The 15,986-nt window shown below is 39.5% G+C and overlaps 1 long non-coding RNA gene across 4 annotated transcripts in view; it reads left to right on the forward strand.

Annotated features, from left to right (window-relative positions):
• LOC144581136 (uncharacterized) overlaps positions 1–15,986 on the forward strand; it is a 316,017-nt gene that overhangs the window by 286,776 nt on the left and 13,255 nt on the right. For 3 of the 4 annotated variants that reach the window (XR_013531664.1, XR_013531657.1, XR_013531666.1), the window contains 2 exons: positions 6,985–7,118; positions 10,060–10,242. This is a non-coding gene — a long non-coding RNA (uncharacterized LOC144581136). The remainder of the gene's footprint in view (positions 1–6,984; positions 7,119–10,059; positions 10,243–15,986) is intronic. The other variant, XR_013531665.1, reaches the window with a different exon arrangement.

Here is a 15,986-nt window from a genome sequence, read left to right on the forward strand (position 1 = left end):
TGCCTGGTACTATATCTTCACAAATATATTGTGAAGATTAAATGATGGAATATTAGAAGCAGCTCCTATCACTGTGTTGGCATACAAACCTTAATAAAAGTTCAGTGAGTTTACGGGGAAACCGAAGACCACAGAGCAGTGTTACTTGTGGTGGGGTCCAGCATGAGCATCACAGTCTAAGGGCAGAACCTGGTAGGGTTGAGATTAGGGTAGCAAATAGGGGTAAGATTGATGACCTTGTTCACTAAGGAGTTACTGAGCACTCATGATGGGCCAGGCCATCTGGAGGGGCTGGGGCTGCAGTGCTGACCAAGGCACGGTGCTTGCCCTCACGAAGCACACAGCCGGGCATGTCAGCCGGGCATCATCATCAAGGAGCATAAGTGCAACTGAAAATAGACTTGGCTGTGCTTCCTCCTTGCTTGGCACAGATCTCACTGTGGTAGAGCTTCGATTCCAGCTGATCTTTCTCCTTGGCTCTTAGTTCTCCCAAGAATTTCTCCTTAGGAAATGAAAAAATAGCCCCATTTTTCTGCTCTTCCTAAAGGTATTATTTTGTCCATTTGAAAGAAGAAAAAGAAACCCATCAGCTGTGTTGAATGGAAATATCTTTTTTTTTCTCTCCTACGTAAACTAATATTTTTTTCAGGACTTTGTGGGTCACTGAAACCTCAGGATTTGCCTGTTTATCTCAGACTCTTGGGTGACCTCTTCAATTGCCGAACGATCTTTCCTGTTTACACAGAGCTTGGCAGCCTCCAGGATGACTTTTCTAATAGAGATATCTCTCTCCTAGCCTGGTTGAGCTGGAGGCCCTCCATGGGTAAGGCTTGAAGGGAAGTGGGGAGTGAGGCAAATGTAGGAATGATCTCATTGCTGAGTTTCCCTTACCCTCTGCTGCCCTCCAAATTACCTACATGTTGATGAACGTTTCATGATGTGCAGAAGGCAGAGTTGGTGCAATACGGCCTAGTGCCAGCATAAGGAAGTCCTAAGGAAACAGCTGGCTGGTTTTTATAATTTTGATTAAGTAGTAGCATTTGTATAGAAAAGCTTTGTTGGAATTTTCCAGCAAATATTTTTGGGAGAAAAGGGACTTATCAGTTGAAAATGCTGTCTCAGATGCCATCTGATTGTTGGTGGCAAGAAACATCTTTCTGAGAGAGCCGGAGGGAATAAAACTGTTTGTCTAAGAGAAAGGCCATTCCTAGGCCAGGGATATAGAATTCAGTTTTAAGTGAAGACATCTCTTAAATTATCTATCTGAGGACTTGTGATCAATTAACATTAGCAACATGTTCTTATTCTGACAAAACGTAACAAACACAGGGAGGATTGGACTCAGAGGCTGACTTGAGACCCGGAGGCCTTTTGGAGTGGGAAGTCAGGGTTGTTGACTTTACCCATAGGTGACACAATGTGTGTGCATGTCCTGTGCAGTGTCAGACATTTCTTTGCTTCCTTTTTTCCTAAACTTTAATGAACTTAAGTCTCTGGTTTGTCTTTTGTTTGGAAATGCTAGGGATATGAAGTTCTTATTTGTATGATTTTTAGCTGTGTAATTTGAGAACAAATGCTTAATCTTTTAAGTCTTGGTTTCTCCATTTGTAAAATGATTAGTTTGGAGATTATTTCTAAAGATTCTTTCAACGTAGAATTCTGATTCCCAAGGATGCTGGGTTATTTGACAACTACTTGCAACATGTTGATACTTAGCAATTAGCTGGCAGCTAAAATGGAGTAAAGTAGAAATATTTTAGCTGAGATCTCAAAAATGTTCACTATCTGTTAAAACAGTGTGAACCATGCTAGACTTTTGTTTAGTGGGGTGTGTGTGTGTGTGTGTGTATGTGTGTGTGTAAAGGTAGACACCAGTGAAAAGTTAGGGGGTAATTATGTAAAAATTCATAGGGCAGGAGTGAAGAATACCTGGTATAATGATGCCATTATTCCAGTAGGTGTTTTTGATGCCCAAGGGCAGACATTGCTAATCGATCATATCACTCATCTTTATGATCTTATCACTCCTTTTCACATAGGGCTCTAGGCAGCCACTAAAAAGCCATGATGAAATCTATTTTTCTCCCCTAGTCTGAGGCATAAAACCCATAACCCCAGTCTTATCAGCCACATTCTCTAACCCTTAGGATATTGGAGGGTGTTCTCATTTGAATATTCATTCATTCAATGCATATTTTTAAGTCCCTACCCACACAGTCCTAGCCAACCATAGTTATAGGTAATGGTGATAAGCGGAAGATGAAACAAACAAAACTCTCCTGGAGTTTTCATCCTAGTGGGGCAGAGGAAGAGAGAGAATAAAAAGGTGACATATAAAATATAGATATCTTTATTTTATTGTGCTTTACTTTATTGCTCTTTGAAGATATTACATTTGTGTGGTGTTTTTTAAAAAAATTTTCCTTAATTTCTGGGATACATGTGCAGTATGTGCAGGTTTGTTACATAGGTATACATGTGCCATGGTGATTTGCTGCACCTATCAACCTGCCATCTAGGTTTTAAGCCCTGAATGCATTAGGTATTTCTTCTAATGCTCTCCCTCCCTTTCCCCACCCCCCGATAGGCCCCAGTATGTGATGGTCCCCTCCTGTGTCCATGTGTTCTCATTGTTCAACTCCCACTTATGAATGAGAATGTGCAGTGTTTGGTTTTCCATTCCTGTGTTAGTTTGCTGAGGATGATGGTTTCCAGCTTCATCCATGTCCCTGCAAAGGACATAAACTCTTTTGTGGCTGCATAATGTGCATTTTTTTTTAAAGAAATTGAAGGCTTGGGCAACCCTGTTGGAGCAAGTCTAATGGCACCATTTTTTGAAAGCATGTGCTCACTTGAATCTCTGTTATATTTTGGTAATTTTTGCAGTATTTCAAAGTTCTTCATTATCATGACATGTGTTTTGGTAATCTGTGACACTGGATCTTTGATGTTACTATTGTGATTGTTTGGGACCACCATGAACTGCCCCCATGAATGATGATGAACTTAATCACTAATGTCATGTGTGTTCGAACTGCTCCACCAGCATGCCATTCTCTCATACCTCTCCCTCTCCTCAGGCCTCCCTATTCTCTGAGACACAATAACATTGAGATTAGACCAATTTATAACCCTACCGTGGCTTCTACATGTTCAAGTAAAAGGAAAATTTGCACATCTCTCACTTTTTATCAAAAGCTAGATATTATTAAGTTTACTGAGGAAGACATGTCCAAAGCCAAGTTAGGCTGAAAACTAGGCCACTTTTGCCAAACAGCCAAGTTGCGAATGCAAAGGAAAAGCTCTGGAAGGATATTAAAAATGTTATTCTAGTGAGCACAAAAATGTAAGACAGTGAAACAACCTTACTGCAGAAATGAAGAAAATGTGAGTGGTCTGGATAGTAGATCAAGCCAGCCACAACATTCCCTTAAGCCAAAGTCAAATTCAGAGCAAGGTCCTAACTCTCTTCGATTCTGTGAAGGGTGAAAGAGGTGAGGAAACTATAGTAGAAAAGTTGGAAGCTGGCAGAGGTTGGTTTATGAGGTGTAAAGAAGCCATCTCCATAACATAAAAGTGCAAAGTGAATCATCAAGTGCTGACGTAGAAGCTGCAGCAACTTGTCCGGAATATCAAGCTAACATCATGATTGAAGGTGGCTATGTAAAATAATAGATTTTCAGTAGAGACAGAACAGCCTTCTATTGGAAGAAGATGCCATGTAGGACTGTCATAATTAGAGAGGAGAAGTTAATGCCTGCTTTCAAAAATTCAAAGGACAGACTGACTCTCTTGTTAGGGGCTAATGCAGCTGATGTCTTGAAGTTGTAGCCAATGCTCATTCACCATTCTGAAAATCCTAGGACCGTTAAGAATTATGCTAGATCTACTCTGCCTATGCTCTAAAATGGAACAGCAAAGCGTGGATGGCAGCATATTTATAGCATTTACTGAGTAGTTTAAGTCCACTGTTGAGATCTACTGCTTAGAAAAAAAAAAGATTCCTTTCAAAATATTACTGCTCATTGACAATACACCTGGTCATTTAAGAGCTCCACTGGAGATTTACAAGGAGATTGATGTTATTTTCATAACTGCCAACACAACATCCACTCTGTAGCCCATGGGTCAAAATGTAGTTTCGACTTTCAAATCTTATGTAAGAATTGGATTTCATAAGTATATAGCTGCCATGGGTAGTGATTCCTCTGAGGCATCTGGGCAAAGTAAATTGAAACCCTCTGGAAAGGATTCACTATTCTAGACTCCATTAAGAACATTCATGATTCATAAAAAGAGGTCAAAATATCCACATTAACAGGAGCTTGGAAGAAGTTGATTCCAGCCCTCATGGATGACTTTGAGGGGTTCAAGACTTTCTTTACAAGAAAATATGAAGATGAGGTGGAAATAGCAAGAGACCTAAAATTGTAAGTGCAGCCTGAATTGCTGCTATCGCATGATAAAACTTGAAAGGATGAGGAGTTGCTTCTTATGGATGAGCATAGAAAGTGGTTTGTTGAGATGAAATCTATTACTGATGAAGATGCTGTGAACATTGTTTAAATGACAACAAGGGATTTAGGATATTATATTAACTTAGTTGATAAAACAGTGGCAGGGTTTGAGAGGAGTGACTCCAATTTTGAAAGTAGTTCTACTGTGGATAAAATGCTGTCAAACAGCATCACATGTTGTAGAGAAATCTTTCATGAAAGGAAGAGTCCATCAATGAGGGAAACTTTATTGTTGTGTTATTTTTAAAAATTGCCGTGTCACCCTACCTTTCAGTAACCACCACCCTGATCAGTCAGCAGCTGTCAACATTGAAGCAAGGCCCTCGCCAGCGAAAAGATAATGACTCACTGAAAGCTCAGATAATTGTTAATATATTTTGGCCTTAAAGTATATTTAAATTAAGATATGTACATTGATTTTTTTTAGGCATAATGCTATTGCACACTTAATAGACTATGGTTTAATGCATAACTTCTGTATGTACTAGAAACAAACAAAAATCACGTGCCTGACTTTATTTCGCTTCGTTATGGTGGTCTGGGACCAAGCCCACAATATACGTGAGGTGTGCCTGTATGTTTGGTGTTGCTAAGTGTTGGAAAGAAATCAGCAGGAAAAGGATGAATGAAATGAGTGTATATGGGGTTAGAACTGAATTGCAGTTTTATGTAAGAATGTCACAAAAGACTTTGTTGAAGTGAAATTTGTGGAAAGACCAAAAGGAGGAGAGATTGAGTGAGGATGGGAGGTTTTCCAAAGCCGTGTAATTTTGAGGTTGCAGAGAGAAGCAAAAATTGTCTTTACAAGAAAATATTCATTAATGAATTGACCACTTTAAAATTAACCCCACTCAAGCCTTCTTTTCCTCTTGTTTTCCCATGTACCATGTCAATATTTTTGTTGGTCTAATAATAATTATAGATATTATAAACATCAAATAATACAAAGTAAATCAAATTAGTTTTGAAGTAAAATTACTGATTATAGTAAAGATGATAATTTCACAAAGCTGTTGAAAGTTATGTTAGAAAAGTACTTGAGTTATAAGCAAATAAGGATCTGTCTGAATTTTCAGTTATCAACTGAGGAAGACAGAAGCACTGATGGTTAAACACAATAAGCTCTTTCAAAGTAAATGTTTACCTGAAGGATTATGAGGGGACTTTAGGACATTTTTTATTACTCTTAAGTATTTTTTAAAAGATGACCCCGTTAGTGACCATCTGTGAAAGTCAAATATGAAAAAAGAAAAATCTTGCTTTGTATTTTTTTTTTTAAATTATGCCAAAAAGACAGACCATGCTTCAGCTATTCCTTGTTGTTTTGTAGAATTAGCATAGACTTAATACCCTAAAATAATACAGAAACAACTTATTTTTAAAAGATATTGGTTTTATTTTTAAATTGGAATCCCAATTGGACATCTTCTACTGTTTAGTATGCAATTTTAGGATTTGTCTTAAGTGGATTCACTGTAAACTCATCCATTTCCATTACCAGTGAAATTGCCCTGAAGAGGCACAGTAAGTTTGGACAGGTAGAGGGACTCACCCAAGGTCACATGGCCTGAAGGTGGCAGGACCTGGGCAATGCTGTTTCTGTGCTTCCCAATGACCAAAGTTGAGTTAACTGGCAAACCAGCTAGTGATTCATTTTTAGAAAGACTTTTTTCTTTTAATAAAATGTTGTTGCGTGGATATGATTCTTATTTAGAAGACATTCCTCGTGGCTTATGGCAGTCTTCAAGGGGGCAGTGTTCTCTTACAAAGCCTGAGGAAAAGAATAAAATGTGATTATTAATATTTATCTGCAGAAGATGGTAGCAGTACCCTGAACGCCTTTTACCCTTAGTGTATAGGTATAAGACCTCTAGTTCTGACTAGGAAACAGGGCAGATGTTGCATTCAATAACGGACAAGAAATTTAAAAGCCATTTTTTCTCTTTTACTCTTGGGGTCTCTCAGAGGAAATACAGATGCTTCTTTGAGTTTCTGGCCTTGTGGGGATGCCTTGTATTTCTTTATTTAACCCACAGCTTGAAATCCCCATTGGTTTGAAGGAATGCTTGGGGGTTTTTGAATTTACATTCTGCTTAAATCTACATAGGGGCTACTTTACTTGCCATTTACTCCTAAATATAGATGGATAAGTAGATAGATAGATGAATAAATGAGGTTGAGATTCCACAAATGCCTAAAAACTTATCGAACTGACTTTAGACATCATCTGGGTTTCCATTTGCATTTTATATTGAAGTTGTACAGAGAAGGGACAACAATACAGTTGGGTCACATGGCAAGCCAGTGACTGATCTTACACTAAAATTCATATCTTCTGAATTATGGTTAGGTGTTCTAATTCACCACCATATAAATGTCATTTCTCTGTGCATTTATGCATGAGTAGTCAGCATATCCTGTGTTCATGATGTGTGCCAAAATTACATTTTTCTTAACTCCATCCCAGGACCTAAAGAAGAACATATATTCTGCAGTTGTCTCCATAAAACTGATCACCTGGGATTATGGTCAAGAGTATGTCATACAGAGCTGTACTGAAACATATGTCCTGCTGCTTCCTAACTAGTTATGTGAAACTGGGTAAGTTTTTAAATTTCTCTATACCTCCACTCCTCATTTGCTAAATAAAGGTAATAATACTTTTTAGGCTTGTTTTGAGAATTGAGATAACGGATGTAAAGTATTTTAAAATACTTATAATTGTGCATGGATAGAGCTCAATAAATGTAAGCATCATTGCTGTTATCACCAGCTACAGCAGAAGAACAACTGCAGATTCGTCATCATCAGCATCATTAGTGTCTTCATCATCATTTTGTTATTGTTATTGGTGAACTGAAATCAAACCACTGAATGGTCCTTTGAGCACATCCAGTGTTACCTTGGTCTCATGATTTAATGTTATGTTTAACATCCCTGCCATGTGGCCAGTCTGTCTTAGATTGAATACCACTGGTGCCTGGGAACTCATTTCTTTCCAGAGTAGTGCATTGCAATTTCAGAGATGATTCTAAATACAATTAAACTGGGGTTTAAAAGTTTCTAATATTCAAAATAAATGGCCTGTCCCAGCATCATTACTCATATCTGAAATGATTTATATACCAATTATGTAAGGAATTTGTTTCTCCTGTTTTACATATAGATTATGGATCAATTAGGTTCTTATGTTTTCCTTGTGTAAGAAGGAAGATCCTATGCCCAAACTTGCGATCTGGTGGACCAGGGAAGGAGGCAAGAGGCCCTGGCAGTTTTCATTTCCAACCTGGTCTTTGTCACCAGCTGTCATTCGGCCTGAAGAGCCTCCACTGCTCTGCTAGGATACTTCTATCTGAGCCTGTCACTCCTCTTACTTCCTGGATATATTGCATTTGAGTTAGGTGTTAGACATCTAAGGGGATAAAGGATGCTGTAGTTTAGTGTACAAGTCAGAGGTAAAAATACAAATTTGAGAGAATCAGCCTAGAATTGGTATTTGAAGCCATAGAATGGGAGAAAGAGGGTTTGTAGTATGCTGTAGCAAAAATCCACTAAAAAAGTTAGCTGGCAGCAGTCACTGGATTAGCAAACATGCCATTCAGATTTTCTTACTTTGTCTTACTCCACTTGAGAAAACATCCATGGAAGACTGTGAGGATGCAGGACGTTGGTTGGAATCAATAACAGAGGTGCTATCTTCCTTCAGTGACAGAGGTGCTATCTTCCTTCAGCTCAATGAGCTTGCAATCAATCAGCAGATGAGGGTGAGATGCACAGGTCACTGATTATAAAAGACGGCAGGTGAAAATGGGTATGAAGTGTAGGTATTGGCATGTCCTGGAAGAGAGAACAGAGAGGAGAAGTTAGTTTGGTGGCTATATCAAGGAAGACTTCACAGGGAAGATGGTATCCATAGGGGAACTTGAATGATAAAAGACGTTTTAGAGGCTAAAAAAAGGGTAGAAGGCATTCTAGGCAAAGGGAGAATAGATTCAGAGAGGCAAGAAGAGCACACAGTAGGATCACATAGTAGGATTTTAAAACAGATTTGTGAACAGTATCTCACTGACACTGTGTCTAGGGCTGTCCATTTCTCCTTTGCCTGAAGGCAGCCTTGAAATAGATGTGTCCCTGTGTTTTGAGACGTAGATTCTGCAGAGCTCAGGGACAGTAGCTGGAGCCTTTCACCTTGTGCTGAGATTCGAAGGGCAGGGAAGAAACAAACTTCTCCCGTGAGGCCAATAATGATGACACTCAAGATTGTGGATTGTGAGCTTGTTCCTAAGGTACCATTGGGTATCCACACAGCCTTGCAGTAAATCACCGTGAGGCACCAGGCCTCACAGCACATTACTGGCTGGCCTGCTGCATTTTCTCTGGGGAAGCAAGGGCAACAGATCTAGAAAGTGAAGTGCAGATCTGTGGAAAATGTCAAAGTCAGATTGACATCCTGTGGTGCCCATGCTCCTCACTCCCCAGACTAGGAAACTGAGGCTCTGAGAGAATAGTCATACACTCAGCTCACATAAAGTAGTGGTAGGAGCTAGAATATGATTTCTCTGATTTATTTTCATGAGATTTTTTCCTACTCTGCCTCACACTTGTTCTCTTTTCTTTGAAGTTTTAGAGGCAGTGTTTAGTATATCTCCCCATGCCTAAAGCAGGCTCAGCACATACTAGTTACTCAATAAATATTTGCTGTATGAATTAATGAATAAATGCATAAATGACTTTGATGTAATATAACCTACATAGCTCCCCTCTGACTCAGTTTACATAGAGAGGAATAAGACTCCCTGTCCCGCTGGCTTACAGGACTGCTGAGAGGATCAGATTAGGCAATATAAAATAAAACTTCTAAGAAGTTTAAAACCTGGCATGAATATGAAGGATTCTGACCACTCATGCCTGCCTTGGACTGCCTGAGTGACGGCACTATCTTCTGCTTCCTTTTCAGTCTTCAGAGGAAGTTTTTCTCCCAAAGAAATTAATTCAAGTTTGCTCCAGATAAATGATGATAAAGATCACACTGATACTCTTCCTCCTCCTCCTTACTGTCCTATTTTCATGGAAAAGGGCTGCCCCAGAAGAGAGAAGAGAGTCAAAACATGACAATCATATTCTCCCTACTAATATCTCTGCATGCTGTCGTGGGCCATAAAAACCCTGGTGTAGCAGGAAGGGGCAGGAAGGAAGGAGTGATGATTTGTGATCCCAGGAATTCAGGTCACAGGTAGGCAGTAGGATGAATGCTGTTTCTCACTGACATGTTAGATTTGTGTTCTTACCTAAAGAATACATGGTTGATTGGAAATACACTGCACTTCGTACAAGGGGAAGTTGGTTTGTCCAGATGAGACTTTAGCTGTACAATGCCAGGCAAGTCATCTTTGCTCCCTGGGCCACATACATTTTCATTTGTGAAAGAAGATAATTATTATAAACAAAGTTTAGTGAGGACTGTGCTCCAGGCTGGCCTCAGCTATGTGCTTTGTACAGATTCTCTCCTTTAATCCCATACCATTCTCTCTCATCATTTTAGCTTCACAAAGAAGCCTGAAATTCAGAATGCCTGAGGACCTGGCTGTGGTCACAGAGCTGGAGAGGGGTGTGTCTGACTCTGAAGACTTCACTCTCACTACATTTCCTGGCCTGAGCACACGTCCTCATGGGAATGATACAATGGATGTTTGGGGGAATTTTTAAAATTCCATATAATTTGGAGGTACTATTATGAAAATGTAATTTATCCCAAATGACATATTTTTACATTCAGGAGAAGATAATGATGTTTTAAAAAATCTGCATGGAAGAGAAGGAAGTTGATAAGATACTTTTGTTTAATCTGGGTTTCATCTTGCTCAGAATAGTTATTTTAACTATGTGGAAATAGAGCCAGGAATACTATTTTAGCCAGGACCCATTTTTGTCCAAATACATGGTAGGTGCAAAAATGAATAAAATAAATATTCTTTCAAGGATCCAAGACTCTCAAATGTGCCACAGCATCTGACCTTGGACATGACACTTAGTATAGTGAGTAGATGCAAAGACTTGGAAACCAAATAGGCAGGGGCTAGACCAGCAGGGATTTAGAAGCCTACTACTATTTAGTTGTCTTCATAAGGAGATAAGGTGCCGGGGACTGATGATACTGTTTCATTTCTGTCCAGGAGAAGTGATGACTTTAATATGTGTTTTATGTACTTGAAGTTTGTTTGGTTGTGTTAACCAGCCAGGCACCAGGTGCTTTAACTAAAGCCTAAGAGGGTGTGGAAAATGCTGGAGATACTTTCAGTCAGGACACCCAGGTTCAAATGTCAGTTCTGTCCTCATCTAGAAAAAGGCCACAGTTCTTTTTCTCATCTATAAAAAATATATTACTATAAAAATTCAGCACTGCCCTTGTCATAGGGGAGGATGTAAAGGTCAGCGATTTCCCAGCCATGATTTCAGGACTTAACTACAAGTGACTGCAGTGTTCTCTACCCCCAACCTTGGTCTACTGTGTGTTCAATCCCCCCGCAGAGCTCTGCCTGCCACCTCTTGGGGAGGCCTTTCTAGCTCTACACCAGATCAAGGCTCCATGTTAAAGACCTATAGAACCATGAAATAAGCCTTCATACCACATTTCTCTGTCATAAGACACTTTAAAATTAATTCATTGTGCCTCTTTCTACAAGACCTTAAGCTTCACAAAGGCAGAGTCTATGCCAGTTTTGCTCATTGGCATATTCCTAGTGCTATTGTACTGTGTGAAACATTATAGATGCTGAATAAATGTTTGGTGATTGAATAAACAAGTGAATAAAAGGAATAAAGGAAGGAAGAGAAGAAGAAAGGGAAAAAGTTAGCCAACCAGGTAGCCAATCAGTATGGTTCATTCAATGTCTCAACACCTTTCAGGTATACTGTCTCAGTTCCCAGAGCTGTAGACAATACAGGAAAGAGACAAAATGATACCAAATATAAAATCTAGATAAATAAAATTTCAGAGACTCAAAAGACCTTTTCTGACCCCATCTCAATCTAAATTTGATCTGTAGTTATTTTCTTTCTCTTAATGTGTGTGTCTGTCTCAGAATTGTTCTTTTTCTTCCTAGTGCTAGGCACAATTTATTTGGATGGTTATTTTATGCGTGTCTGGTGTGCACATGAGCTCATCACTATAACCCCAGCACCAGGCACAGTACCTGGCATGTAGAAGTTCTGAATGAATGTCAATCACCAGTCTAGTGCCGTGGGGGAAGCAGGGACACAGAAAAAATGGACATGGCATCTGCTTTTAAGAAGCCATCAATACAGTGAGAAGAAGGATAATGAATGTGAAGCAACTTGTTAAATGCTACACAAATGTAAATGATTATTGGGCACGTTTTGTGAATGTAGTAATAATATGCTGAATCTTCTGGTAACTCAGGCCAGAAGACCATGACCTGAGAGGGTGTGAAATTTCTGGGTTGATTAGCCTGATAGAGGGGTACTTTTAGCAAATGAGTCTCTTCTGAGGGATCATTTGTTCATTCAATGCATTCTTACCAAGTACCTACTATGTGTCATGTAATGTATTAGGGAGTGGGGAGCAGTATACAGGATAAGTTGCATCCCAATTATCATGAAGCTGGAACTTTCCAGAAGTAGCAACTCTTTCATTCTTCTTTCTCATCTTCACTACCTGCAAACAAAAGGGCTGCTGTCATATACTGTGGGACCCCTATTGCAGGCTGATTAGAAAAAAAAACATTATACTAAGAAAGTGTGGTATTCCAGGCATTTATCTAGAAGCTGCGTAGAGATTTACAATCATCACACATCAGCCTAACTGTCCTGCATTTGAGGTAGCAACTCTCTACCACCATTCTCCATGACATGTTGTAAAGAATGTGAGCTGCTGGCCAGGCATGGTGGCTCGTGCCTGTAATCCCAGTACTTTGGGAGGTCAAGGCGGGCAGGTCATGAGGTCAAGAGATCAAGACCATCCTGGCCAACATGGTGAAATCCTGTCTCTACCAAAATTATGAAAATTATCTGGGCATGGTGGCACATGCCTGTAGTCCCAGCTACTTGGGAGGCTGAGGCAGAAGAATCACTTGAACCTAGGAAGCAGAGGTTGCAGTGAGCCAAGATTGCGCCATGCTTTCCAGCCTGGCAACAGAGTGAGATTCTGTCTAAAAAAAAAAAAAAAAAAAAAATATATATATATATATTTTGTGAATGTAGTAATAATATGCTGAATCTTCTGGTAACTCAGGCCAGAAGACCATGACCTGAGAGGGTGTGAAATTTCTGGGTTGATTAGCCTGATAGAAGGGTACTTTTAGGAAATGAGTCTCTTCTGAGGGATCATTTGTTCATTCAATGCATTCTTACCAAGTACCTACTATGTGTCATATATATATATATAGATAGATATATATATATGAGCTGCTGCTCAGTTTGGTCCTGACAATGGCTTAATGTATGGCCATATGTAATCTCTACAAGCCTCATTTTTTCATCTGTAAATTAAGGATAATAATACCCACACCAGAGGATTGCCGTGAGGTTAAATGAGATAATATCTGTAAAGTACCTAGCAAAGTACTTATGGTAAACACTCAAGAAATCATTGTTTGTTTTCATTATTATTGTACTGACTTGACTGGGCGTAGTTCAGACAGTGGGGAAAATGGAGCATCATAATCGGATTTCTTTTTAAAACAATTTTTTATTGATGTATAATAGATGCACATAGTTTCTGGGTACATGTGATCATTTAATACATTCATATACTTTGTAAAGACCAAATAAGTGTACCTGTCATATTCACCACCTTAAATATTTAATCAGACTCAGTCTTTGCAGAAAGTACAAACAACTACCATTTAATTCATTCAAAGGAGCTTTCAGGGAGGAGGAAGGGTAGGTATAAAAGCTTCAGGGATAAAGGCATAGAGGTTAATTGTCCAGTAACCTGGGTTCTGGTCCCCGTTAGCCACTAACTTCTCTGTGACTGGGGTAAACAACACACCTTCTTTATCCTGCCCTTTTTTATTTCACCTGTAAATGGATGTTGTAGACTGGCTTAGTTCTCCAAGTGCTCTTAGGTTTCCTTGCCCATGATTCCACTACTGGAGTCTATATGGAACACATTCTTTAGTTTCTGCAAAGTCTGGAGACATCTAGAGCTGAGATGTATGATCAGGCCTGTGGTCTGCACAAGGAATTGAGCTGTAGTCTGCATGTCTACCTGCCACCGCCTGGGGCAAGGAGCTGATGGTTCTATTGCCCATCCCACAGGTGCCACCTCACATCCCCATTCCCAGGTTGGCAACTCCTCCACTGGAACTATGATGATCAACTTTTTGTAGTCCATGTACTCATGCAAGCTCCAGCCCAATCTGGAACATTTGCCATAAGTATTACTGGACTCCCATTCTTCTTTCTTGCTTCATCTACTCTGAGGGATTTTGTGCCTGATTCATCAGCAATTGACAAGAGCCAGAAGAAAAGGATGGAAGAGAAGTAAGGCGAGGTGGAAAAGTGGGTGCTGAATAAATACCAGGTGGATGAATGCTAGGTAGGCTGGGCGAGACTTCGTAGGTGGATGAATGGGTGATGAAGAAAGGTGAGGGACTGGCAGTGGGGTAGACCAGCACGATGCCTGCCTGGAGAAGGCATTGGGTAAATACTTGTCATGTCAATGTCAAATGTAGTTGGGAGAGAGAAAATAAAATAGAAGAGAGAAAGGAAAAGAAAGGAACAGACAGAGAATTTAAATAATAAGTTAATAGAGAAGAAGGAAGGAGGGAAAGAATAATAACAGATGGGTGTGATCGATGATAAAATGAGAGACATAGCTAAAACTTGAGAAATCCCTTGCAAAGGGTTTCTTCCATGCCCTTTGTTAGAGCTGCCTGAAGTTTCAGTGTTGACATTAAAAACTTACTGTATATGCAGATGTGTAAAGGCACTGTATTTTATTAAAAGCCAGAATTTCCTGAACTGGGACAAAACAAAAAGCTGCTATCAGGTTAGTTCTTCAGAGTCAATCTGACAGCTGGGTTTGAATTGAGGTTCCCAAGAAAAGACAGGGAGGCAAACCTAGGCCAGGACTCTGGGCTGCAGTAGTGGGAGATAAACACAGCAGAGAACTAGGCCCAGCAATAGGGAATTGAAGGCTTCAGATGATTCTCTTGTGGTGTGACATCCCTGGACTTGTGCCTCACTAGACCTCTGCCTGTTTCTAAGGGTCATCATCAGTTGGGGCTGGAAGCTTCTAGAGATTGTTTAGCCCAGGATTCCCCAACATGGAATAGATACACTACTGGTGGTAGTCACGAGTTTGTGGTTGTTGTTGAACCCAGGCGACCATTTATTTATTTTTATTGTATATATTTAAGGTCTACAACACATCTTGATATACATAATTAGGTGATTACTACAGTCAAGTAAATTAACATATTCATCATCTCACATAATTGCATATGTGCTTATATAGAGATCTTTATAAGTGATGCTGATTTTCCTTTACAATAGTGATATATATGTTTCTTGGTAAAATTTAAGTTTAAAAAGTGAGTTGATATTAAAAAAAGAGGATTAAAAAAATAAAAAAATGATGACACAGCTGGCATGCAGTTACTGGAGCAGTGATGAGATTGCATAGCTAAAGTTAGAGAAGTGCATTTCTAGTTCAAAGTCCTCATTTTATAGATAAGGCAACTGGGGTCCAGAGGAAGAAAATGACTTGCTCAGTGGATCGGAATCAGGGTGCAGTTGGACTAGAATTCAGGTCTTCCACTTTCTAGTTCTCTTAGTCTATTTTGTGCCGCAATGAAAGAATACCTGAACTGAGTGATTTTTAGTAGACAGAAATTTATTTGGGTGACAGTTTCAGAGACTTGGAAGTTTAAGATCAACGAGTTGCATTGGGGGAGGGTCTTCTTTCTGTGTCATACCATCTAAAAAGGTGTAAGGGCAAGAGAGCATGCATGCTTGATAAAGACCAAATTCGCATCCTCAAACCCTTTTATAATCATATTAAGTCATTCATAAGGGTGGAGCCTCCCATTGGGCACCACCTCCCAGCACTGTTGTCTTGGGGATTAAGCATCAGCACAGGCTTTTTGAAGAACACATTCAAACCATAGCACTAGTCAATGAGCTTTCTCCCTGCCTATGCTGCCTCCATAATCCTCCTCTGATAATCCTTCTTAAAGTCCCAAGCAGTTGGGCTGTTAATTAGGGATCTGTTTGAAAATACTAAACCTCCTATTCCTTTCATTCAAGGATAAAAACAATATATTTGTCTTATGATGCTTTGTCATGGTAGACACCTTGGATTTATATGAGCACTTGGCATGGTGTGAGTGTTGTGGGTCGGCCTTGATTTATGGAGTAAGTACACATCGAGAAAAATGACATATAAATCAAATTTGTACAAATCAAATTCCATTTCTCCATTGATTTACTTTATCTCACAGGTGT

This window comes from Callithrix jacchus, chromosome 2 (assembly GCF_049354715.1).
Source record: "Callithrix jacchus isolate 240 chromosome 2, calJac240_pri, whole genome shotgun sequence".
Lineage (NCBI taxonomy): Eukaryota > Metazoa > Chordata > Mammalia > Primates > Cebidae > Callithrix > Callithrix jacchus.